Raw genomic sequence first — 26,878 nt, forward strand, 5'->3', positions numbered from 1 at the left:
GGATACGATGTTACAACCACTACGGCGCGCTCACCAATGAAAGCGAAACTGAGATGTACTCTCAAACTTCTGGACCAGAAACTATGCGCATGAATCAACAGTTGGCCGCTTCGGAAATTCGGCGTCATTCAGACTTCAGACTGAAAGAAGCTGAACGTAAACAGTCCCAGTATTGCCGTATTAATAATATAGAGCCGTACAACGTACACAAACATTTCAAAACAACTCCATATATAAAATAGCCTAGTTAACATTAAAATTAAATTAACGATAATTTAATTCAAAAAGGGTAAACATAAAACAGCGACGTTGTTTTAGAGCAAATTTATTATGTTTTATATACCACACAATTTACTGAAGCAATATATCCCAGTAAAATTATTAGTAAATAAATATTAAATTTGCATGTCGTGTTCTTGTCCCTTTCGATATCGTCATCTGGCGACTAGATAAATCACAGTGATTTTGTGGCGTCAATTTGTAATAAGATAAGCAAATAAATTGATATGCTGACAATGCTTGGACGTTTGGTTGTCGCAGTTGTTAAGGAGACATGACGGTCCTCCTGCTACTGCGATTTATATCATGGAGGTATATTATATTCCTGATTGTAATTGCAAATGACTCTAGAAAATAGTAAATTATAAAATCTGACAAGGATAACAGGCTGTTTACAATTAAGTCTTCTGGAATTCAAAGGCCAGGTAGGTCCAGTCCAGATTAACTCTAGTTGGTAAAAAAGAAACTTTGAAATATGATTTTAAATTTAAATTTAATTTTCTGCAACGCCTCGAGGCTGAAGGAATGCAAACTATTAATAATTATATTCTATTCACTACATCATATAAATTTTATAGATCTATATATAACGACAAGAAATGTGAGTTAGTGGAACCTACGATAATTTACCAATCAACAAAATGCAAACGAGTAAAGCCTCAAGAATGAATTTATTCAGGCCGGGGGGATGAAATGGAGAGAGGAAAAAAAGCAGAGTTTAAGAATGAGGTATTAATCCCCCTCAAATCCTCTAATGGGAAGAATCGGAAGCCAGAGAAATAGTCAGTAGCACCGAAAACCATCGGCCCTGAGTATAAATTCATTAGACTTAACTAGGTTAACAGATGGTTAAACAGCATCATATACAATTTGCATAATATAATCAGTTACTAAACTACAGTTACTTAATCGTCTAACGATGACCTCGTCATCGCTGTTTGAATTTAGAGAATATAGAGAAAATATGTTATAGCTAAATTTGGAAAAATAAAAAAAATACTTAATGGTTTGCATTTTCAGATATTGCAATTCTGTCAACTTAAAAATTCCTATGTGAGTCTTCAGGAATTTAACTTTCACTAGTGTACCATAGTCTGGCAATTATTGTGATTAATCCACACGAGTACTAAGATTACTATATCAGATAGTACAAATGTTGCAGTAAAAATATGCTACAAGTAACTGAATGACAATTAAAATTATAAGTTCAGTGAATTGGCATATATTAGAAATAGTGTTTTTTAATGAAGAATTATTATATCAGTTGATTACCAGATTATAATGATATTGATTTTACGGTTCATTAATACCTTAATGTTGATTAGTACTAGTCAGTGGCGACTAACTTATAATTTGTCTCTACAGTGACTTAAATCTAGATACTAATCTAGGCAGCCTGATTGGCTCTTAGTATTTAATAAAATAAAAGTTAGTTGCAGTTAATTCGGTGTTTTCTCCATTTAGTACCCTTTACTATATAGGATCATATGGCTTAGTTCTCTTGAGCCTGCATCCTAGTTCGGAGTTATCCAAGAGTTGCAGCACTTCGCTGTTAACATGGAAGTGGAGTATTTCTTCCGAATCTGAAAGTCCAATACTACCATAATGCTACCATAATACGTTTACTATTCATATTTATTGATGTATATGTTATGAACAGTTTGGTTGTAAGTGAATACAATATGCACAGATTTGCTCTCGTTGATTTCTATTCTTCATGTTTGGGCCAACTCAATTATATTTTTACTTGCGTAAAACTATGGTCCCCAGTACACCAAAACACTGCCTGGCGATACAGCTGCTTTCGTTTCTTTCATTGTTAAGTAAGCTTTTAGTTTAATTTTAAACATTCTGGCTAAGATGTAGGAGTTTAAGAGTTGAACGAATTGCTTCCGTAATATTTTATGGAGTTTATGCTATAGTCCCTTAGGCTAGACTTTCTCAAAGTATTAAATTTTTTCTATAATTGGTTTTAACTTTTTTCACATGAGTTTCTCAAATACTTTCGATATTACTGGTACTGGTTTATAATTACCTTTCTTGGTAGATTTTTTAGCACTTATCCAATTAAAATCGTAACGCGTTTCTTTGGATTGTTGGCATTTTTTATATGTTCGAAGACATCTTTTGACATAACAACTTTATTCGGAAAGTTTCCACACTCGCTGATCAGTAGATTATGTTCAAGCTCACTTTTATTTGATTTATTCTAAATCGGCGGCAAGTGCTTCAGTTTATTGTTGATTATTGCATGCCCAATTTGTCCCTAGTTCTCTTGTAGGTGAACTGTACAAATTTGATCGCTTTCGATTTTTATTGGTTCTTTAGGATTGTATTTTTAGTGTTTCCAAATTGTCTATTTCCTTTTCATCTATTAGACCTCGCAGTTACTTATTTAGGAATTCGCTTTTAATTTCCAATATTTCGCTTTTAAACCTTTGCATTATGTTCTTTAGCCTATATTTATTTTCACGTATTCTATTTTATTACAATTTGTTTCGTAGTTTTCGTTCTAGAGCTACCATTTCTATGATACTCTAAGAATGACTTAGAAATTATTTCCACAAATGAAAAAAGATGTTGAAAAGAAAAAATCGTGCATTTTCATTGATGGAAATCTTTCTTCAAACTACTTCAGTGCAAAATACCGGTGCCTAATATATTTTCCAAAGGAGATATTGGATCTTTTTAGGCTTTTATAAGAGAAAGCTGCAAGACACATATTAATTTTATTTCTACCCTCGTCAAAATACTCTTTATTTTTTTATAATATTGGATTGGGGAAAAATATATGCTATGTTTTTTTCTTTTTATTTTCACGGCGGAGTTATTCATACACATTTAAAATGGTTAATCAATGATATGCCAGTTTAATTGTTAACATTTTACCAATGTTTTTCTAAAAGAACAATTGCAGTTCTCTAGAACCAATTAATTTTCACAAGAAATTTTAAATTAAGTTTTACACCAATATGGTAGTTTTGTAATGACATATGTTCGAACAACTAATGTTGGGCGAACAACATAAACAAAAAGGTTAATAAAGCTTATCTTGGAATCTACGATCCTTTTCTAACATTATTGTCATACATGATCCATTTTTCATATCCAGTAGTCATATTTTCAAAAAATCACGCAATGTACATTCGTCGATTCACAAATGAACAATCAGTTAATTTCTTTCTTCACTATTAATTCATTCGGACGTATAGAAACTCTTTTGGTATCCAATTTTATGTAAATAGTCTTATTCAATAGTATCTATGGTAGATATATAATTGCATATCTATGTCACGAGATCGAGTAGTTGATATCACGATATACTTAAATATGCCACTTAAATTAGCAGTGTCATAATTACTCATCACCACATCCCTTACTTTACAGAGTGACTACTAACTATACAGAATACTAATATACGGCGTTTTTTCTCCACTACATTACAGTGCTTATTATTATATTTTCTTTGCAACTTCATGATTCTAATCGTTTAGCCAAGATATTCCAGATCTTTTCAAAAATAAATGCATGTAGAAAGTGATAATGATCATCATCTGCTTTGCATCCACGATTTTCAAATTAGTTGTACCACGATAATCATTTCCTCGTTAATTTTGAACACCTAATTGCAATCTTTCTTAGATTTAGTTGGCTTTGATTTAGCTCACAATTATTGAAATATTATAATAATTAATTATAAGTTAAAATAATTCAATTATTATTATATTAACTGCATTATAACAGCAATTAGGGCACTAAAAATTTGAATTTATTCCATAGTATTTAAACGAGTTTTCATAATAGTTTAGATAAGATAAATATCTGATTTTATCAAAAACCAATTTGACTTGCAAATACTTGAAAAATCCTTTAAATTAACATTTTTCGTATACTAAAACACATCCAATATAGACGTCCATATTCAACTAAACACATTTGAATAACAAACAAACAACATAACACGTCTTTTGTTGTCTTTATCGAGATTCTAAATCGGCCATTTAAAAACGAGGCACGCTTTTTTGTGTACAGTAGTATAAAACAATATTGCGTTAATCGACTTCGTGAGGCTCGTTGGAAACGAAATTCAAATGGCTTAACTTCTTATAAGGTTGCGTTTTTTGTTCTATGAATATTTATCGGACGATGGTGTGCGTCAGTGTCTAAGTAAGTAACTAGATGTTGCATAGACAGAATCAATACATCCATATTATCCTTAATGTAAAAAGGTTGTAAAAAAATCTTTAAATTTTCATAATTTATTATAATATGATACTCTTTATTTTGTGTAAGTTATATAAAATATATTATTGTTGAAATTCATTGGTTTATTTGAATTTACAAGTTACAAATACCTTGATTTTTTTCTACTATGTGACGTACAAATAAATGTTAAGCTCGAAAAACAATTGGGACATCAAATTTGTCATGACATTTGGTACAGATAAAGCATAGCTTTTCATTTTAATATTTCACTATAGATTTGTTAGAAATCTATAATGACTACAGTAGTAAAATATAAAAATATTTATTTCTGTTATAACATATTTTACTTATAGTGGAAAACTAAACAAAGAATGCATGATATAATCGGTTCTACTGCAAACCTATAAACTTCTTTGGATTATATATTAACCAGAATTGTTCATATATTAGAACAAAATAGGAGGAAACACAACAAGGAGGTAAAGATGTAGACATTATGACAAAATGAAAAACTTATATTTATTCATAATTCAAGTCATTAGAGGACCATACGTACTGACAATACATAAAATAATAGTTAACAAAAGATACAAATGCAGTAAGAATGAGGATGAATATAATAGAACACTTTTATTTCTCTAATTGATATTTTAATTGATAGCTTTATAAAGTGCAACCATGTATAAATAAATGTATACAAATCTAGCTATTACATACTATAAAAAATCAGACTGCCAAGGATGCCAACATGTAAATAATTTCTATGTGATAGATCTATTTCCATGTAAAAGCCTCTCTGTATACGAGCACTTATTAATGTTAACCTTAATTTTTTCGATAAAAAATTGTACTAAATTCAAGTTATTCATACTGTAACTCCATTTATCTATATACAATTTTCACGAACCATGTCTAACTGGCTATTCGTTGACCAAAATTGATTATAAACTACACCACACTAAATAATAAATATTTCAAAAACTTATCAATAAGCTTACATCGTATTATATGGTAAAACACATTTTTAATCTATCTATCGGATGTATTGCATGAAATAGTTTATCCGATAAAAAACGATATAGTTGACAATTTCGGTACAGATATTATTTTATAAAGATATTTAAAATATGTTTTATTGTGTAAGTTGAAAGTAATCAACTATGAATTAAGAATATTGTTAATAATCCCAATGATGATTATTTTTCTCTTTGTTACCTCTCCCTTTACAGGACCGAATTTGATAAAATGTTATGTTTGTGTCAATTGTGATTCAAAAATAGTTTATAAGCACAATTAGACCCGGTAGGTGGCTGCGATAAGGTTCTATAAATTTTCTAAAATATTTTTGGTGTCAACTAGCGAATATCTATTAGATTGACGTTTAACCAATTAAAGTAATTTTAATTAATTAATATTATATTGATATATTATTTGAAATATTAAAATTAAAACCTCCCCACTTCGACAGATCAAGCGAAACTGAACTTAATTCCCATAACACTAATATATTCATCCAGCCTCACTGATATTTGCTCCTTCATGTAGTGCGTATTTCGTTATATAGATTATGTTACGTTATATAGTGTGTGCTAATTTACAATAATATATTAAATTAAAAAAAATTAAAATGAAAGTTGATAGCGAAACAATGAACATCTTCGAGCTAGTGGGTGGAGACAACGAAAGTTATGTCTCATTCGACTATGACACCGTAATAGACCATCCGTAACTTGCACAAATCGTCATCCGCTAGATAGAAAAACAGACAAACATTGTTATTCAATTAAGAGCAAAAGTCAATCATATTGTTCTTCCCTTTTATTGTTAAATATTCCACCCGAACAACTGAAAACACCATCTGTTGGAGCAACATCTCAATCATAATTGTCTTGCCTAAAATTCGTAAATTTACTTCTTCAGAGTTTAGAATAAGGATATCATCATTTTTTACATTTTTTAGTCAGCATCAAAATTCACAACCAAGAGTATCATCAAAATTTTTGTCCCAAAATATCTGACAAATCTATTTTATTCGTGACAAGGAGCAATAATTAACACATACCATCTATACAACAACATCAAACAAATATAAGAAAGAGAAATTGTGGTAACTTTCTGACAAAGTCATAACCACTTGGTCCAGTTCTTTGGAACGAGAACACCGTGTTCCAATAAACTGCAAAACTTGTGAAGATATAATGTACTCACTATTAATGAAGTTGCAATTGTCAAGACTGACGGACCATTTAGACGTCGAAATATACGTATACAACGCAGAGATAACATGGTGCAGATGATCCAAGACTATCATCGGTTTTACAATGCTTTGTAAAATCAATCGATATCTTGGAAAGGAGATAGGTATAATTTAAACTTTAAACAAAGAAATTCAGTAACAGTTACAACATATATATTATTTATTTTTATTTTTTGTAGTTTTATTTACATGCAATCCAAAGATGAAATTAAAATACTGATGTTTTCAGAGCAAATATTATTGCATCAACATAATATAATTGCCCGAGTGTTTAAACAAGAACTAAAATCGTTAATAAACCTGATTATACATCAGTCGGTATGAAAAATTACATTTGAACCGACGCCTGTAGAGTCTGAGAGTATGTGTATATATTTTAAAACTCTAACGAAAATAGATACCAACATCTCTATAGTCTATGTTATCCAAAGACGCTGTAAATATTTTCCTTTATAATTTTATTAGTTAAAAAGGCATTCAATGTTGTCTTATACGTTCGAACGCATAAACAAACCAGCCTATCAAAGTCGTCCGTCCGTGGTAAGAGGTGATAAACTGATTAACGGTGTCTTAACGCTTTGCTTGTTTTGATAAATTTAAAATAACTTAATAAATCACTCTAAATAGTTACTTCGAACAGCAACGAGATAATGATGGCCCTTTCTTGCAAGTAAAACTGGTTACAGAAAAAATATTTTTAAAGCGTTACAGCTGCACTGAATATTAGTATGGACACGATCACTGAAATATTTTAAAAATGAAAATCACAATCTTGGATTCACCGAAAAGAAACCATCCTCATACGAAGCGGGTGACGAATCAAGATTTACTTGTTAGAACTATCAGAGATGAAATATATGAAATGTATAAAACAGTGAGTAATGTTTTCAATATAAACATAATTTAATACAATTATTTCAGATGGAACTGTCGGTCAGAAAAGTGACGAATGGAACTTCCAGACATTGCTTTTAAAATAACACAATTTTTAAAAGCATATAATAAAATTAAAAAACTTATTATTTCAGTTCGTCTATTTACATGAGGCATGGATATTTCAGAATGCGACCAACGGCCCGTTATGGCAGATGATAATAAAAATGGTGTTAAGATAACTAAAGTTGATGGTAAAAGGTAAACGTTGAAATAAAAGTTGATTAGATTTTGTTAGTCATAACATTTATTAATAATCCATTACAGAAATGTTGTGCTTTATGCTGGAAACAAGAAAAGTTAATAGCTTTAGTTTGTATGACCTCGATCACACACATTGAAGAAGAAATTGAAAAATTATGGAATCATGAATAAACATATGGTAGATTGGAAATGAACACCTTAGTTATTCACTTGAGTGAAACTTTCTGAACATAGGATTAATGATTCACTGCTGATTATTTCCAAGACGATGAGAGTGGAAACAACTAAAGGTGTGTTTATAATTAACATACGAAAATTGTAGGAAATCTTATTCTAAGAATATGAAAGATTTATGTCCATTAGACATGTGTGAATTGTTCAGAATGTACCTTGAGTATTTGCTTAAAATGTGCGAGGAGAGAAAAAATACCAACTGCTTTGCAGATATGGCAAATGCGTTAGGGATAATTCAGTGACTAATTTTATTTTAATTTAACTAATTAGCTTTACACGTAGATAATAAGCAATTTATTAATAAAAAAAATGCATAATAATGCTATTTTAATTTTATAAATGTATACTAAAAAATATTATAAAGCCTCTTAACGTTCTAAGAGCCTCAATTTTTATTCGTTGGGAAACTCACATAAACTAAATGGAAATAAAAATCTTTCAGCTTCCATAAATTAATTTACATATTAATCAATTTTTTATAGTGTATATTATAATGTATATTTATTATGAAGAAAAACTTTAAATTATTATAATATATTCTAAGGATTATTTAGTCATACATATATTAGACGGTATATTTATTCCAGAAAAATATATGTTTTTCCTTAACCATTTGGATTATTATATGGTCTGCTAACGCTTAAATCTAGATTTATACAAGTTTAAAAAAATATATTGGAACACATCCAACTATCGATAAAATAAAATCAATATTTCTTATTTGTTTACTGTGCATGGATATATAATATATTAGCATTCTATTGTTGTTCAAACACATATTATTATTTTTTAGTAATAACGAAAATAACGAAAGGCGTTCTGGAGTTATTCCAAATAAATTTGAGCAAACTTTGGAAAAATAGGCGAAAAATATTATGAATGATATAGGTTTTGGTTTTGAGAAAATAACCCTGCTTTTCCTAGTAATTTGATTATTATTATAAAGATGTTTTTGATTGGTAAATATGTATTTAATATCTATTAATTATTAATAATAATACATATAACTATATAAAAACCTCATAAAAAAACATGAAAACTCCAAGTATTTATATTTGACTTGCAATAACCTTGTTATGAAATCTGAAATAATATTTAACTTTGATTTCTATTTTATAAATGCTAATTTAAAAAAAACGTGTCATAAAAATATGAATTATTTTTCTATTTTTCATGGAAAAGTTGAAAAGTCTTTCACAACCAGTGAGAAAAGAGATGTTTAATAATAATCTCTTATAAAACAATTAGTAACAATATAAAAATATTAAGTTGGAACATTCATATTTTTCGATATATTATTGTTCGGAGCGTATATGAAAGTTGTGCAAATACTAGAAATAGCAATTGAAAAAAGCCACCCATTAATCGTACTATACTCAACAATTGATTTTTCCAAATAGACTAAAATATAAAGTAAAACTCATTAAATACAGTAATTTTTGTAAAAAGTCAATTACCTATGTTACTCTTTAGAGAGCGAACATCGCTGCAGATTCAAGGTGTTACGCCTTCATTTTATCCAAGATATCTCTACTGTGCTGTGTGCCTTATTCTTTACTTTATACTTTGAAAAGATACTAGCATAATATCTTCTTATAAGGACTGAGGCTCTTCCATCCAAATCATCTTGAACCAGTCGGTTTTATTTTTTTGTACTACTTAGCCGTTGTGTCTGAAATAATTTAAACACAGTTAACCAATATTTTACAATGTAATATTTGAAAATAAATAATTGAAAGTAAATATTTGAAATCTTTCCAGAAATATATAAATAGAATACTAAGATCGTACAAACATAAAAGTTTTATGACATATTCTTACCATAATTTTCAAACTAGTTGAGTTTCAATATTATTATTATTTTCTTCTTTATCATAACTTTGTTTATTATGTTACAGACCTTACAATAATTCCACAGTCTTTTAAAAACGCTTAGATGATACATAGTATTTTAGCAATAAACTTTGCTTTTTAGTGAAAGAACACTACACGTACCGTCAGACATTGATTCGCAAGACATTTTAAGTTCGCCATCGAATCAGAACCAAACGATGCAAAACCGTCAAATGTTTTTGGAGACCGAAACTTTCCGAGAGGAAACGAACGCGCCACGAGTTTGTTTCGATCACCGCAAACGGAGAGATATTCACCGAATCTTCGCGCATGGTCTCGGGTCTCTATGAAGTCAACAGCTTGGTTAAAGTCTTGACATAACCAGTCCAACTCGCTTATTCTTGCGGGTCTTCCCGACCAGGAATCCGTAACAGGATTCCCCTACCCGGTTCCAGGCCAAAAAAAAGAGAAAGGTTAAGGTCTTGAATTAATAATCGTTTACCAACATGACGTTGTTTGGTGGAACGTATATTTTACAGGACAATTTCATGGTCACATTCAAAGTTGTACCAAACAAGTTTTTCGCCAACATTCAAATTTGTATCTGAAATAAATTAACAAAAACTTCAGCAACTGCAGATACAAGGACAAATGTATGAAATCATTAACCTTCAGAAATTTATTTTATATGAAATCTGGATGCGGAATTTGATGGGAATTGTAATCACAATCCAACCAACGAAGCGGTTTATGAGCCAAAAACTACAAACTATATAACCAAAATGTTCAAAATAGCATTGACAGTATCACTATACTTTACTAAGCTTATTTACTTAAATTAAAATACACTGAGCCTAGGCGAACTTTAACTTCTCAAGCTCTATTTCTAACTCAACTTCTTGTACGTGAATATTTTCCCTTATATTGTCATATGGTGCCTGAGCAGAGCATATCATATTACGTAGGTTTATTGGCCCATTAATATTTAGTTATCAAGTTAGAGAAATAAGCGTCGTTGCAAAGTCCCAAACAGATCCGTTTGTCATTACTACGGAAGGGAGGTGCTATATCACACGACTAATACGCCTGTTAGGCAGCTGGTATGTTACCAGCTATCAGTACATCTAGAACCTAGTTTAAAATTCAAAAATGAAGTTATTTTAATGGTATAAGGTTTCCACTTGCCTTAATATGAGATTGAGTTGCAAATTTCGTCAGTACCGTTGATTTAGCAACTCTCCACTCCTTCACTTCTTTCCGTAAATAAATAGTTTCAAATATAGCTTAAATTTATTTTTAGTTATTCGTCATAGCTTATTTTTGCATTTCTATTATTGCATATTCTGAATTCAGATTTTAATTCAATCATTAATTATCAGTTTTCATTAATAACAACCACGAATGCCAAAAATAGATTTAATGTTTTATATATTTTTCCTTTTATAATGAATAACTAATTCTCCAAACTACTTTATTTTACTTTTTTTGTACCACTTACTACTTAAAGACACTGACTTATCAGTCAATTATCAAGGCTATTTAGACGTCAGCCTAATAAAGCCTAATCCAATGCTACCAAAACGAAGTTCTTTGAAAAATTACCAATATTTATCTTTATATAAACAAGAAAGACATGCGCAATGACCTCGAAATTATATTGATCCAGGAAATTATCCATGATTTGCCTTAAAATATCCAGTAAGGTTATTAAATCCAAGAATATGGAAGCAATACAACTACTACACAACACGCAGCAAATCCGAAAATTGGGTACTAAAAAAGCATACCAAACTAAATAATCTTCCTTAGTATAGTCTTTCGAAGAAAACAACCAACTCACATCATCAAAATGTATGAAGTCGCAGGTTTCCGCATCAAATTCTACTTTTGGTTAATTTTGACTCTAATATAACAAATGTAAATAAAATAATGAAAGAAAAATAACATTAAAAGATATATTTTATTTTAAGATTATAGTACACGTATGCGTATACATGCATGCGTATATTGTCGAATTACTTAAACTACAGTTAATTTATAACCATAATAGGTTTTAGGTTTTGATATCTGTGTATTTCGCCTCAATTTCTTCTACAACTACCTGTGTCATTTTTTCTTGATAAAATTGGATTTAATCCCTACATTCTTCCTAATATATTTACCATATCTGCTGTTACATTCAATTGTGTACTTATTCTCTCTTCATATATTGTAACCAAATTCTCTAGCCAAATGTATATTCTGAAAAATTACGCACATCTACGCACACAAATATTTCATACTCTATTAACTCTAGTTATTGTAATTGTCAGCCCCCATCCCGACAGTTTCATTCAGTCACTGACACTTTCTCTCATTCACAAACAGTCACATTCTAGTCAATATGTAACACTTATTTATTGGTTTCACCATTTGTCATCTTCTTCTTCTATGTGTTTGATAAAGTTCATCCAGATTAAAGGTGTTACTGCAACAACAAATACAAGCTCTTGCTTATATATCATTCTTGTCCTGCATGTCCATTGCAGTACGAGCAGCATTGCAGTATATGCAGCATTGCAGTATATAAATTCAATTGGATTGGATTTTCAAAAAACGCAACTAAATAACTATGTTATTTATAGTTACAAAGTAACAATTAGAAATAGCTTACTCTCTATAATGGCATCTTAAAAACTTAATTTTTGTCTTCAGCAAACCATTTCTTAATTAAGGCATGGTGGTTCCGGCAAGTTCTTTAGTAGTTGATTTTCAAACCAGATCAAAAGCATGTTATGGTTCATTTTTTCATCCTAATCACACTTGAACTTAGGGTAAAACACGAACGCTACTCCAGGACTAAATCCACACCTGTATTCAGCATAAAGAAAAATATAACTGCAATGAATTATAAAAAATACTATTTATAACAAAATCTAACCAATGGTTATTCTAAATATTACGGTTTTCCATCATCTCTTGTTATCTTTTTATCGACCTGTTTATTAGTGTATTACCAAGAGTGTCCCTATGTTCGATTTTGAAATATCCTGCCTCGTTTAGTTTTTGTATGATAAGATGACATCAAAGAGCGCATGTCCATAGTCTTTCTATATATAAATATATTAAATAATTGTATTAAAATCTGTTCATGTCCAAAAACTTTTCACTGATTTTATACATTTCATAAATTCTCGAATAAAGCTAACATCAAGGTGATCTTGATTAGTCACCAGTTTTTATATGGAGGTTTTCTTTTAAGTGAATCTAACCTTATATTTTTTTTAAATTTTTTGGGAGATTTTAGTTACAACGCTTATTGAAATATTAAGTGTAGCGGTACGCTAAAAATATTTCTAATTAAACTTAATATATAATTGATATCAATGCTTACCTTTGTAACGCATTTTATTGGTTTACCATGGTCTCCACCTTATTCGAAATAATTGATTAGAAAGAGTGGTTTATAACCTCTAATTATTATCACTTTAATTATTATTAATTAATATTTTCAAGAATTTTATAAGCATTTGCCAATAAGATCGACCAGTACCAACACAAATCGAATTTCGTAGACAGAACCAGCATTCTGTCTATTTTTAACTAAAACCAGGATTTGATAACTAACTAGGTCTATAACTAGTTAAATGAGAATGACAAATGCACTCCGAATTTTATATTTTGCAAACTGCATATGGCAGGTATTCGACGGCATTTATGACGTGCATTGGCCGTGTTATTAGAGGCACTATATATAAGCATTACTCTTAAATTTAGCTTAATATCATTTTAATTGGGGAAATACATAGCGAAGTAATTATCCCGCACCCTAGTCTATGTTAGCTTGGTGTATTGATTAAAGTGCAACAGAACAATGATAAAAAATTAATTAAGTTAAGATTATACTAAGCATATCTATTACAATATGTAATTAAAAAAATACTTTACTACAAAAACTACAAATGAACATATTATAAAACGTATTTGTCTGTTTAAATATTTACTAATTGGAACAATCTCGTAGAAATTATGAACATTAGTACTTTTCCAAATATTGTCCACCACATTTACATTTTTGATATTGAAGAAATAACGAATATTCAAATTCAAATTTAAAACAAGAGTAAATATATACTATTAATAAGTAATTAAAAGCGTAGCATTTTTAAATTTTTAAAGGTTTTAAACCTTTAAATAAATTACGTTTTCAAAATATAGACATATATTTTATTAAATATATATTTTTTAAATATATAAAATATATATTTTAACATTGCTATATAACGTATATTTATATTCAATTCAATTCTACTCAAACGTAAACAAATGAAACAAGGTAATTATATAGTTGAGAACTTCATAACGTCTCGACATGTTTGCATAATAATCATTTCATAATTAAGGCTTATTGATTGCTTAAGGTCTTACGTTTAACAACACAGAAATATTTCGAAATAATAGTTAAACTCCAACATATCCTCTTATTAAATAATACTGAAACGATTTCCGTCCGGAACATTTTGGAGGAGACGCCTACATTGTTTTCATCAATAATATTTTGGCAAGACAAGACAGTTATAAAGCAAAATGGATAAGCAAAAGCCCATCCATCAAATGCAAATTAAAGATTTAGCGGATCTGTATGGAGAAGAGTTGCATATAAAATCGTTACCGAGAGTACGGGGTAGTCCCCGAGCTAAAGAAATAGCCAAAAGATTCACCTTGGATCCAAACAATGGAGCAGTAATTGATAAACACGATCAATTTTACAGAGATCATAAACTGCTTTTAATTTTATTCAAGGTAATTAATAGAAATATAGTAATTTTAAAATATATATCATTCTTCTATCCTTGTGTATGTAATCAAACCCTTCATAAACCTAATTGATGTTAATTAAATTATTTTCATTTGATTTTTTGTTATTTTATTATTTTTATTAAATTTTGTTATTGTATTAAATGTTTTATGTATCTTTATGTGGATTTGAGAATGGTTATAGTCAATCTTAGGCCAGGTAGTTCTGTAAAACCTTAAATATTACATAATTATATTATTCACAAACTTATATATAGAGTGTTAACTTAAAACATATAATTTCAGAACTGTTTTACGTGGTCTTAGCTAGGAACGCAATTTCGCTGCATTTCATTGGTTAGTTTAAATTACCATTACAGGCAACTGGAAAGAAAATATTTTATTAGTTAACATTTCATTGGTTGGGAATTTCATAGGCATCACGTAACTAACCCCTGACGTCACCTTCTATTAAAATAAAAATCTGCATAAATCCAAATACTATAAAATTATATATAAATAAAATACAATGAAATATAAAAATATAAATAAAAAATAATTAACTATGTGTAAATAAAAATAATTAAATGTAAAGATATAAATAATATGCAACCTAATTAAGAACACAACATATCACCTGGTAAATATAATCAAAATTGCCTATAGCGCCTTTTATATTTTGCATATTTCTTTAGTGTTATCAATTTAAATAAGATGTATTAAAGTTCCTAACTTTTACCTTCATATTGAAAGTAAAGTAAGTCTGTGCCTGTTAATATTTTCATTACTTGTTCAAAACAAAAATGTATTGAGGCAAGTTATAATTATTTTTATAATGTTATATAATGTTTTATAATGTTAAATTGTATGATATACGTCAGAATCGAGAAAACATATCAAAAAGTAATACCTTAAAGAACACTAGCAAAAATTTATTTTATATATCAAAATTACAACAGTGCTCTTATTATCGTAAAATCGAGGAGTTAAAGAGACAGCTCAAAGATCTATTAACAATAATAATAAAACAATCAAGAGATACTATCTTGTCTATAAAATCAGTCTCAACTTATTAGTCTACGAATTATATTATTTTATTTTGTGTTAATGTTTTTCTAAACATATTTTAAAACATAATTTTTTCTGACTCCATGGGTAGACCCAAAAAATCCCACCTATCCCGGTTAAGTAACCTTAAGCCAAAATATTAATTATAAGTATCTTAAATAATATACATTTGTTTAAGTAACTGAACAGCTTCTATACAATTAAGTATTTAATTGATGTCACTTTACAAACAACTTTTTAAAGCGTAACAAAATTTGGCAGTATATATGTTATATTGAATGGTTTTGCCCTAAAACTTTACATGTAGTATAATCACATTTACCTCATATATTAAGTTATTCATTTAGCATCGCAGATATTTGCAGAGCTAACTGCTTTATAAGGTATAGGATATAGTGTTCATTTACAGTAATATATAAAATAGTACAAATAAGATTATTAACATATGGTAATATTTTGACATATTGTCGTTATAACCAAAGTGTAGTAATATTAGTGAAATTTCGTCCACGTTGCTGAAAATTTTAACTAAAAAGGTTGACATACTTATATGTATTTATTGTGTATTTATTAAATCAAAATACAATGTCTTCCATGATGAACGGGTAATATTGGTCGACGTACACACAATGAAAATATATCCCGAGTTATCATGGGTTAAATAGTACCACTTGACAGATAATGTAAATGTAAAAGAGCAGGTTGCAAACACTCGTACAAATGAAGGTCAAAAACAACACATTGAACGTCTTCAAACTAATAGACATCGAAAGGAACATCACGTTTAAATATGGCGTACAAATAGATCATTTGTAACATGCACAAGTTATCATTGGCAATATGGGAAATAAAGTAAACATTATCATCCATTTAAGTACAAAGGTCAACTAGTAAATCCATGCGGTGCATAAAGAAAAGTTTTACTTCCATTATTAAATATCCCACCAGAACCATTGAAAAGACTATTAAACAAATCCACATCTCAATTGAATTTTTTTGCATAAAATACGTAAATTCTATTCTTGCTTCCAAATAAAATCATTTTGAGCAATAGTAATAGTTCAGAATGAAGACGATCGTAATTTTCAATCAACGCTAAGATTCAGGGTCAAGTACGCCATCAAATTGGTTTTTTGTTTTCTTGAGGATGTTCCGAATTTTTTGCACATCCGTTTTATGGGTAACGAGGAACAAATATTAACACAGACTGTCTATACAACCACATCGAATAGATACGAGTCCAGTTATTTAGCACGGTTTCCAATAGGTTACAAAAATATAATCTTTAAACCAGACAAAATACCATATGGAGAGTACTTAGAAAGATACAATGTACCAACTGTTAATGAAGTTGCAATTGTTATGGCTGACGGCTCATTTACATGTCAATATATATGTATACAACGCTGAGATAATATGGTATATATTATCCAAGAGAGTCATCATTCTTACGGTGCTTTACAGTATCCATTATATTTCAGAAAAGAGAAGATGGATATCATATAAACAAAGAATTCCAGATTACAACATAACAGGTCAATTGAAGAGTAATTGGCCTGACACATAGATGACGCTACTAGAATTAAATCCATATGGTTTTTAGTTAGTCCTAAGCCTCAAAAAATGCGTGTATAAATTTGACAGCTGTCGGATCATTAGTTTGTGAATTAGAGCATTTTGAGTGAAGCAACTTTTATTATTGTGAATAAAATAGATAAAAAAAAATTTCGCGTGTTGATAAAATATTGCTTTTTGAAGGGAAAAAACACAGTGGAAGCAGAAACTTGGCTTGATACCGAGTTTCCGAACACTGCCCCAGGAAAATCATAAGAAAATCATTCTCGGTAGCCCTTCCATGTATTTTGGGATACGCATGAAATAATTTTCATTGACTCTCTTGAAAAAGGAAGGACATCAACAGCGACTATTACATAGCGTTATTGGACCGTTTGAAGGACGAAATCGCTGAAAAACGGCCGCATTTGATGAAAGAGGAAGTGATGATGAAAAGAAGATGAATTGGGCTTCGAATTGCTTCCTCATCCATCGTATTCTTCAGATCTGGTCCCCAGCGACGATTTCCTGTTCTCAGATCTCAAAAGAATGCTCGCTGGGAAGAAATTTTCGTCGAATGAAGAGGTGATGGACGAAACTGAGGCGTATTACTGAAGCAAAGGACAAATCATACTACAAAAATGGTATCAAAGAGAATCATATTCACCCTTGAAGGAAATTATGTTGAATAAAAAAAACTAATTTTGCCAAAAAATGTTTTTCGTACAAGTAATTTCGTTGTATCTTATATAACTTTCTAACGTTCAGGTGCACATATTAATAAGAAAACGCGATGAACTTCTACGCATACCGATTGATGATCCGGGCCAATCAAGAAAATAACATTATTCGATACTGTCGGCTATTTCATCAATACATATTGATATGAACGCGGACATGAAAAGTGAGCGATAAAGATACATTAACTTTAATCTAGAGAAACTTCTATAAGGACTACAAATATTTTATTGATGTTTTCATCACTAGTATAGATAAAACTACTGATATCAATAACATCAGCATCGCATATGTTATATTATTCCGTTATCATATATTGGTAGTCCGCGTGATATGCAAACATATATTCAAGACGGCACGACTTTTGTGCTATTTACGCGATTTCAAACTGCGATGAAACTTTTTTTTTAATATTTTAATATCTCCTTTTTACCAATGAGGGTTTATCTGAACTGGACCTACAGTTTAGCGTGGGCTCCGAATGGCGAACCCCGGCATTAAGCCTACCGACTGGCCATTGACCAACTTAGAGACCATCTCAAAACACATCCGCTCTTACCCAGCCTGATTATTGGCGTGACTGTTATGGTTGTTCCTTGTCGAATTTTCTACTGTTGCCTATAAATACATTTACAATTACAATCACAAACATACACATCCATAACCCAGCAGGAGGACCATCCTGTCTCCTTGACCACTGCGCCAACGAAGCCGGCCCAAAATTTTGTTGTTGCCAGGTCACCACACTTGCGTTTAAATAAAAATTGATATCATTGATAAACTTACATTTACACCTTACACCATTACACCTTTGAACAGGACAACATATATCAAGTCTGTTAGTTACATTATAATATTGTACGTATAATACACATTTATCTATTAATAAATTGTAACATTTTTAGCTTATAAATATAATAACTTAAATAATATAAGATATAAATAATATAATAATGTATAAATAGCATAACGTACATGAAAACAAGCAACACTAAATCAATGCTTTATGTAATGTGATAGAAAATACTGCTTTTGCTTTCTACTTTGCACCCAACTTTTCATTTTTCTCCAATCAAAATTGTTACTTTAATTACATCTTAAATTCGATATGCTTAATACAATCTTAATTTACAAATTAATTTTTTGACTGACCAAGATGAGTACGGGATAAATATTTCAGCACGTATTTGCCAAAATAAAATTAAATTAAACAACTTTAGCTAAAGTTAACTGTAACACTTATACACTATACAAGTCCATCTGGTTTGCTTCGCTTTAATCTTCTGGTTTCCTGCGTGTTGTCTTGCGTGCTAGCTGTATTGCTTCCAGATTGCCGTGATTTAGTAAGTGTATTTCATGTCTAAGGAGAAATACTGTATTAACTTCATTTGACTTCGATATTATCATGCAGTTCTTCGTTGGTGACTTCGTTGATTCGTAATTAATCGTAGACTCTTGTTTTAGCAGTTTTGGATTATTAGTGCGCTTGATGTTTTAGTGCAATCCGATATTTGCACCTCAAGGTTCAAATTGGTTTTATGATTTCATGATAAATAAATCTCTTTGATTACCTTCTGACTAACCAGTACACTTGCAATTTTGTATCCAATTAACTCTGCTTTTTATTTAACATGATGTTTCCAATTTAACTTATCAAGATCCACAGAGATATTTATCTGATTCTGCTTGAGGAATCGGGTATCCGTAATATAATTAACTTTTTGTCATTTCACCGCCATGCAAAATTAACTTAGGCAAATTTAGAGCTATTAAGCTGTATTTTCCCCAGTCGCTAGCCCATTTGCAGATTGTTGATTGCGAAAAGACAAGAAAATTCTAACAATTTTTATTTTGATAATGTTATGACAAACATATATAAAAAATCATTTTGATCTGTTAGACAAAATATCATCATTTACACTTTTCACCCTTTGTCTAACTTGTCCATTTCACTAACTATTAAATTGAACGCATCCAATAATTCGCTTTAATCTAACTGTATTTACATGAAACAATATTGACAAGAATTCCCACCTAAAACTATAACTTATCGTAGGGCAGATTCAGATCTACAAAAATACTAAACCTGATTACCAAATTTTGGAAACATCGGAATTTCATTCACAAAAAATATTTGTTTCTGCTAATTATCTAGCTTTAGATGATCCTAATTTATCTTAAAAGAGTCTGGGATAATAGTAATAATCCGTCCAAAGATTTTACGGATAAGAGGGCCGATTAGTAGTAGTATGGACGCAGGACTAGTCAATGATGTACATTTCATGTTGCAGCATCTTTCAATAAGTATATTTATTGGAAATGAGTTTTATAGACGAAGCAATTCCAATTACGGGCTCATATTAAAAAAAAAATTTTCTTCAACCATTACATCGTCTAGAAGTTGGTCCATTATGTAATAACACCTTAACAAACAATACCAAACATTTGTATACCATGCGATCCTATGCCTATGGCACATTTATATTTAACACGTTACTTTTTAGAATTATGTTTTCGAATATTAGAGCAATATACTTTTTAAGCTTTGCATTTGCTTGAAGCCTTGGATTTGAATATGGAATTAGAGACCATGATTATTTGGTCATGCATTGTGACCTCATTTTAACTGTTAATTATGTGATTCTTCTGGAATTTATTTGCATCTTAGAGGTTATCACAAAAAGCTTTCACAGTTTACTTATTGTAAGTAACTGCTTTCGCCAGACTTACAATCCATAGTTATAAGTATTTTTTGCGCTTAAGCCTATTAATGAGACCCAAGTCACATCTTTTTAGTCTCAATTTTATAAAGTTCAATATCAATTTTTTATTACAAATATTTTCTTAATCCATCATTAAAAATATCATGTCTTCCTCTATATGATTATCTATTTTACGGTAGTAATCATTATCAATTGTTTTTTAAAAACACCTGCGGTAAGTAGGCCACTCAGAGAGTGTGTAGCCAATGTGAGTAGATAAAATTGTCTCTATATGATCGATACTTCTTCTCTGTTGGCAAATACTAATTTGCTGTAAAATGGAAGCTTAATAACTGTGTTTTTAAAGTAACATATTAAAAACAAAAAAAGCCGACATAAAACAAAACCGTTAATTGGTAAACAGGAAGCACACTTAATAATTTAGATAAAACTAATTTCATTTTCTTTAGAATATAGGTTACTTTAATTGAATATTAAATAATATTGATAAAACTCGATATCTAACTATATTTTTAATTTAGGTTATGGGTGTTATGCCGGTAGAAAGAGGAGAAGCTGGAACAATTACTTTTGGTTGGACTTCAAAACCAATGATATATGCTTATGTTTTTTACATTGTTACGACGGTTCTTGTTCTATTAGGTAAGCAAACATATATAATAATAAAAAAGAGCAATTTTTTTTTTCAATCGGTAATCTTAACAAAGGTCCTTAAAAAAATTAAAAACGATACTAGGCTTTAGTAACTTAAAACCACACAGCACATTGTACAAACTCGTTATGTATAGTACTAGAGTTGGGTGCTTAGATGTAGTTTGAACCTGATCAGAGGTATCAATTGTCGAAAATGTATACAATAAACCGTACAAATACCAACAACTATTAACCAGCCCAAAATAACTGTTAAGTTGTGTGGTTTTAATACAAATTTACATCAAATAATAGTTTATCATTTAGTAGTATTAAATTATTCACTACAAACAAAAGCTAACCATGGAACGCTGAAAATTGCATTTTACTAATGTTAACTATATTTCTTGTTTGATTTGAATAAAGTTGCTACCGAAGCCCACCAAACACTTTTAAAAATATGTGGTGATGCGTTTCTATCATATCCCAATTGTCGCTTTAGTTTCAACGATTTAAAACAACAACAATTTTGTTTCAAATTCAATTTTGCAATTTTGACGTCAATTATACAAAACGACCTGTAAGATCAAAAAAAGTTCAAAGATCCTAAATTTTAAGACATATTTGTCGAAAACCCAATATGGATTTATTAAGATTAACAAGATGTTATGAGATAGCCAAACCGTATAAAACTATTACTCGATAAGTCTACCGCAATCACTTTAACAAATTGTGTGTTACTGCCAGATAGACCAGTAACTACTCGAGTACTAAACACAAGGTCATCATTTTGCATGAAAGCGTTTGAGTTTGAATGATACATTGTTGCAGCTTAAATGGGTTTATAAGACATCATTCAAATATCCACAATCTGAGTGATCAAATTTTCAACGACTGTCGATGATTTACCATTTTGTGATAGTCCTCACGTAGACTAACGTCATTGCAACAATTCTGATTATACTTGTTAACATAGCTAAATACGCCTCGTTGTTAAAGGTGTTTTTTCAACAAAAATCCTAAAGCAAGTTACCGAACTGACACATATATGGCGCTACTAGAATTACATCCATATGTTTTTCAGTTAGCCCTAACCCTCAAAAGATGTGTGTATAAATTTGACAGCTATCGGATCATTAGTTTGTGGATTATAGCATTTTTAGTTGAACAACTTTTGTTTCCGGACAAAAGAGGTTGTTACAGACGAAAATATTTAAAAAATCCTCACAATAATTTTGAACCATAAATTGAAATTGAATGAAATAGCTGACACTCTAAAGATATCAAATGAACATGTAGATCATATCATTCACGAATATTTGGGTATGAGAAAGCTCTGTGCAAAATGGATGCGGCATCACTTTTGACCAAAAACAACGACGAGTTGATGATAAACTCGAGTTTTTTCATCAATATGTGATAATGGATGAAACATGGCTGCATCATTTCACTCCGAAGTCCTATCAACAATCATCCGAGTGGACTCCACACGATGAACCCGCTCCAAACCGTGGGAAAACGCAACAGTCGGCTGGCAAGGTTATGGCGTTTGCATTTTGGGATGCGCATGGAATAATTTTCATTGACCGCCTTGAAACTTGAAGGACCATCAACAGCGACTATTACATAACCTTATTGGACCGTTTCAACCAAACCCAAAGCCAACCGCATTTCAAGGAAAAGAAAGGCTTCACCAAGACAATGCACCATGTCACAAGTCAGTGAAAACAGAGGCAAAAATCGATTAATTAGGCTTCGAATTGCTTCCTCATCCACCGTATTCTCCTGTATAGTATATTCTCCAGATATATAGATCTGGCCCCCAGCGACTATTTCCTGTTATCAGATCAAAAGAATGCTCACTTGGAAGAAATATTCGTCGAATGAAGAGTTGATCACCGAATCTGAGGCCTATTTTGAAGCAAAGAACAAATGGTACTACAAAAATAATATAGAAAAGTTGAAGGGTCCCTATAATCAGTGTATCGCCCTTAAAGAGAATTATATTGAATAAAAAAGGAATTTTGCCAAAAAATGTGTTTTTCTATGGTAGACCGGAGACTTTTCAATTGACCTGTTATATGTATAAACAGACCCATTTAAGATCTGAATCAAAAATATAATATTTTATAAACGAACACGAACTAGAAATGTCGATTCCTCGATCTTTACAACTAAGCTATATGATATTTGAAACAAGACTACACCTAAAAATGTTGTACAAAATTGGAATAAACAGAAAAACAGAAATATGTTATCAAAAAAAAATGGATACGTTAGTCACATTTTTCTTTACACAAAATACAAAATTACTGCGTTTTTTCCTTTAAATATATACCAGATAAAACATTTATTTTGCAAACAATACAAAATACAATCCAAAATATTTGTATATAAGAACATTTCAAATCAACCAAGAAACATAAAAAGACTACTGTTATTTCTTTCTTTTGAAAAAAGAAATATTTGTGTGGATTTTTTTTCCGGAATAAAATTGTATATCCTACAGCTCATTTTTTATTCTAACTGACTTAAACGTTATTGATCGTGTTTGTAGTGGGCTATGAAAGAATTGATATATTATTAAATAAGAGCAGGAGATTCGATGAATATATCTACGCGATCATCTTTATTGTGTACTTAACGCCTCACTTTTTGATACCTTTTGTGGGATGGTCAGTGGCTTACGAGGTATGTGACTATAAGAATAGTTGGAGCAGATTCCAATTAAACTACTACAAAATAACCGGTAAGTTGTTAGTATAGTACTATATGTTAATTATCTGTTGTAATATATTATTTAGAGTATTCCAAACATTACACAAAATTTGATTTACATTGTAATTCTGTTGAATCATAAATTTACCATAGGATATGCTGCAAATCTTTTTTGCAAGTGATTATAAGAGAAAAAGTGACAAAGTTAAATCGACTTTATTCACATTAAAACTTAAATTACAAAGATTAGACGATATAAATGTAACGACAATCTTCACATTGTCAGAATGGAACCAACTGTGAGCTCCCTAGATCAGGTATTTAATTGTTCTTGAAGGTTCATAAAGATATGGGTAAGACTTGGATTTGTGTACTGATTGTAATTGTATTGATAACTCGAGTGATTTGTGTAAAGACTGTGCGAGCTTTTCGTTTCAAGAGTCTGTTAATTAAACGGTTACATCGTTATTTTATCTCCCATTGCACCTCCTTGGATACCTTGTACTGACAAAATATATTGGCTCAACTGTCCTACTCGCAACCTGATTAGTATTTATTTCTAAGCAAAGAAAGGCCTGTGGAATGATGATTCTCTCATCTCGATAAAAATTCCCTGAGATTCAACGTTCCCACGTTTTTCCAAAGTCAACACGTCTCTCTATATATATCGACTTATTTAGATCATCAGCGGTCTTTTAAAGGGTTGAAATGTATAATGTTGAAACTTAATATTACTAAAACTTCTTTTGCTAATATTTTTGATATCGTATAAAAATATATATTTGATATATAATATTAATTAGAATTACAAATGTCTGTATGTTAAAATATATGCAAACTATCTCAAGAACTAGCACTCACTAAGCTATTTAAAAGGGCGTTTAATTAAATATAATCTTCACTGAGTTTTAATAAGCAACAAATTATTAATTACTCCACAAGTGAACATTATAACTAAGGTATAATAAGTAAGATTATTTTCATAAATGTAACAACTTAACAGTTACTTGTAACTTGTACTCGTAACAGAGTATCAAATAGAAGTATATATTATTTTAATTTACTTTTATGTTATAATAATAAACATGGAATATTAAATGATCTAATATATATTTGTATATAAATTAAAACAATAACGAACACAATTAGATACTTTATTTTTTACAATATAGAAATATTTTAAAGTAGTGTATTTATAATAATTAAATGAGCTATTGACTCATTAAAAGTTAGCCCTATAAAATAACTAACTAAAATAATTCATAAAAGGTTCAAAGAATAAATTGTCGTATGTTATTACATTAATCTTTAAACATATTAATATTTATACATAGGCTTAAAATATTTTACCAAAATACTGTTAATAATTCATAATGTCTTCTATAATTCATATTGTCCCATGTGTTCCATCTAGTCAAATTACATAGTAAGTTTCATTTCATCTAAATATTTTCATTACTTCATTTATGTATTAATATAATATTTATCTTTTATACATATTTTTCACCTAAAATACATATTCAAAAGCAATAAATCGATTAAAAATAATTGACCAGTGGTATTTGATAAAAGAATAATTCCTATACTTACATTTTTCAATAAAATTGTATCGTTATTTACTTATTTATTCCGTAAAAGAGCTCCAGAACTAATTGAAATTCTTAAAACTGGAAATAGATTAATATTTATATTATGAATCTGGAAAACTGCTTTAGAAAATCCAAATATATTGTAAACAACTAAAAATAGATGATTCTTGTTATTCTAGAATTTTGTTAATCCATATTAAGATGAAATTTTCGCATATTTTGTGATTTCTCTCATGTTTGAATATAAATTCCGATAAAATGGACACATTAATTTGTCGTCCCTACAAATTATGTAAAATATACTTTTATATGATCAAACTTTTCTTAATCCTTAAATCATAACTACCATAACTCTGTCTCTGTAATAGTTCCAAAACTACGAGAATAACCACGAGTAATACAAAACCTTAAACAACACTACTTCTAATTAAATAAAATCATTTAATAGTGTCTTAACTCACCCACTTATTAATACCGCATTAATACGCTTCAAATACAGAACGTAAGGACGTGTCTTATGATTCAAAATTGCTCTGTAAACACTTTGCGGTACCGCGCTGCGAAATTTCCGCCACAAACTAAAATTACACTTAGTCGATTTACGTACAACAGAAACGGCGAATAATCCACTGTCTTTGGAGTGCATCTGGCAGCGGGTTATTCAGGTCCAACTGAAGTAGAGCCTAAACTATTTATTTATATATTTTGTGTCACCGATCTGACGGTTATTCCTGGTTGCTTGATGTTCATGTTGTTAAAAAATTATCTGCAAACCTAACATATTTACGTGTTTTGCGCGTCTTTTCCTCCCGATTATAAAACTAAAATTATTAACGATTTAAAAAAGAAAAAAAACTCTTTATTGGAAGCAAACTTAAGTTACAAAGAATAGAGAGGTATAATAAAAGGTTAATGACGACAAACTTCACACTATGAAGTGACATGAACTGTGTACTTGATGACACACCAAATTTTATCCTCGGGTCCGTCTTGGACATACAGAAAACTGCATTAAACAATCAATTTTTCTACCCTGATATACAAACTCGACCCACTATGTTCTTCTCGCTATTCTAACTAAATTTGTAACGAAGAATCTAACATAAGCTATGCATTTAAAATTGCAGCAGTAAGTT

The 26,878-nt window shown here is 30.0% G+C and overlaps 2 long non-coding RNA genes and 1 pseudogene across 5 annotated transcripts; 1 reads left to right on the forward strand and 2 right to left on the reverse strand.

Annotated features, from left to right (window-relative positions):
* Positions 1–7,904: 7,904 nt before the first annotated feature.
* Positions 7,905–19,454, reverse strand: LOC143206949 (uncharacterized). Its single transcript, XR_013008572.1, has 4 exons — positions 19,304–19,454; positions 12,600–12,796; positions 9,571–9,785; positions 7,905–9,514 (listed from the first exon to the last, which is right to left on the reverse strand). It is a non-coding gene; the product is annotated as an uncharacterized LOC143206949 (long non-coding RNA).
* A 1,875-nt stretch (positions 19,455–21,329) lies between these two features.
* LOC143205485 (gustatory and odorant receptor 22 pseudogene) lies at positions 21,330–24,295 on the forward strand (annotated as a pseudogene).
* A 1,588-nt stretch (positions 24,296–25,883) lies between these two features.
* On the reverse strand, positions 25,884–26,346 carry LOC143206941 (uncharacterized). Of its 4 annotated transcripts, none has more exons than XR_013008567.1 (3): positions 26,208–26,346; positions 26,089–26,159; positions 25,884–26,023 (listed from the first exon to the last, which is right to left on the reverse strand). It is a non-coding gene; the product is annotated as an uncharacterized LOC143206941 (long non-coding RNA). The 4 variants fall into 4 exon arrangements; XR_013008568.1 differs by having other exon boundaries at positions 26,089–26,148; positions 26,208–26,342; XR_013008569.1 differs by having other exon boundaries at positions 26,089–26,148; positions 26,204–26,330.
* Positions 26,347–26,878: the final 532 nt, after the last annotated feature.

The sequence above is a fragment of the Rhynchophorus ferrugineus genome, unplaced genomic scaffold (genome assembly GCF_030347505.1).
Source record: "Rhynchophorus ferrugineus isolate W39M unplaced genomic scaffold, kcgeb_rfMv2 rfM1, whole genome shotgun sequence".
Taxonomy (NCBI): Eukaryota; Metazoa; Arthropoda; class Insecta; order Coleoptera; family Curculionidae; genus Rhynchophorus; species Rhynchophorus ferrugineus.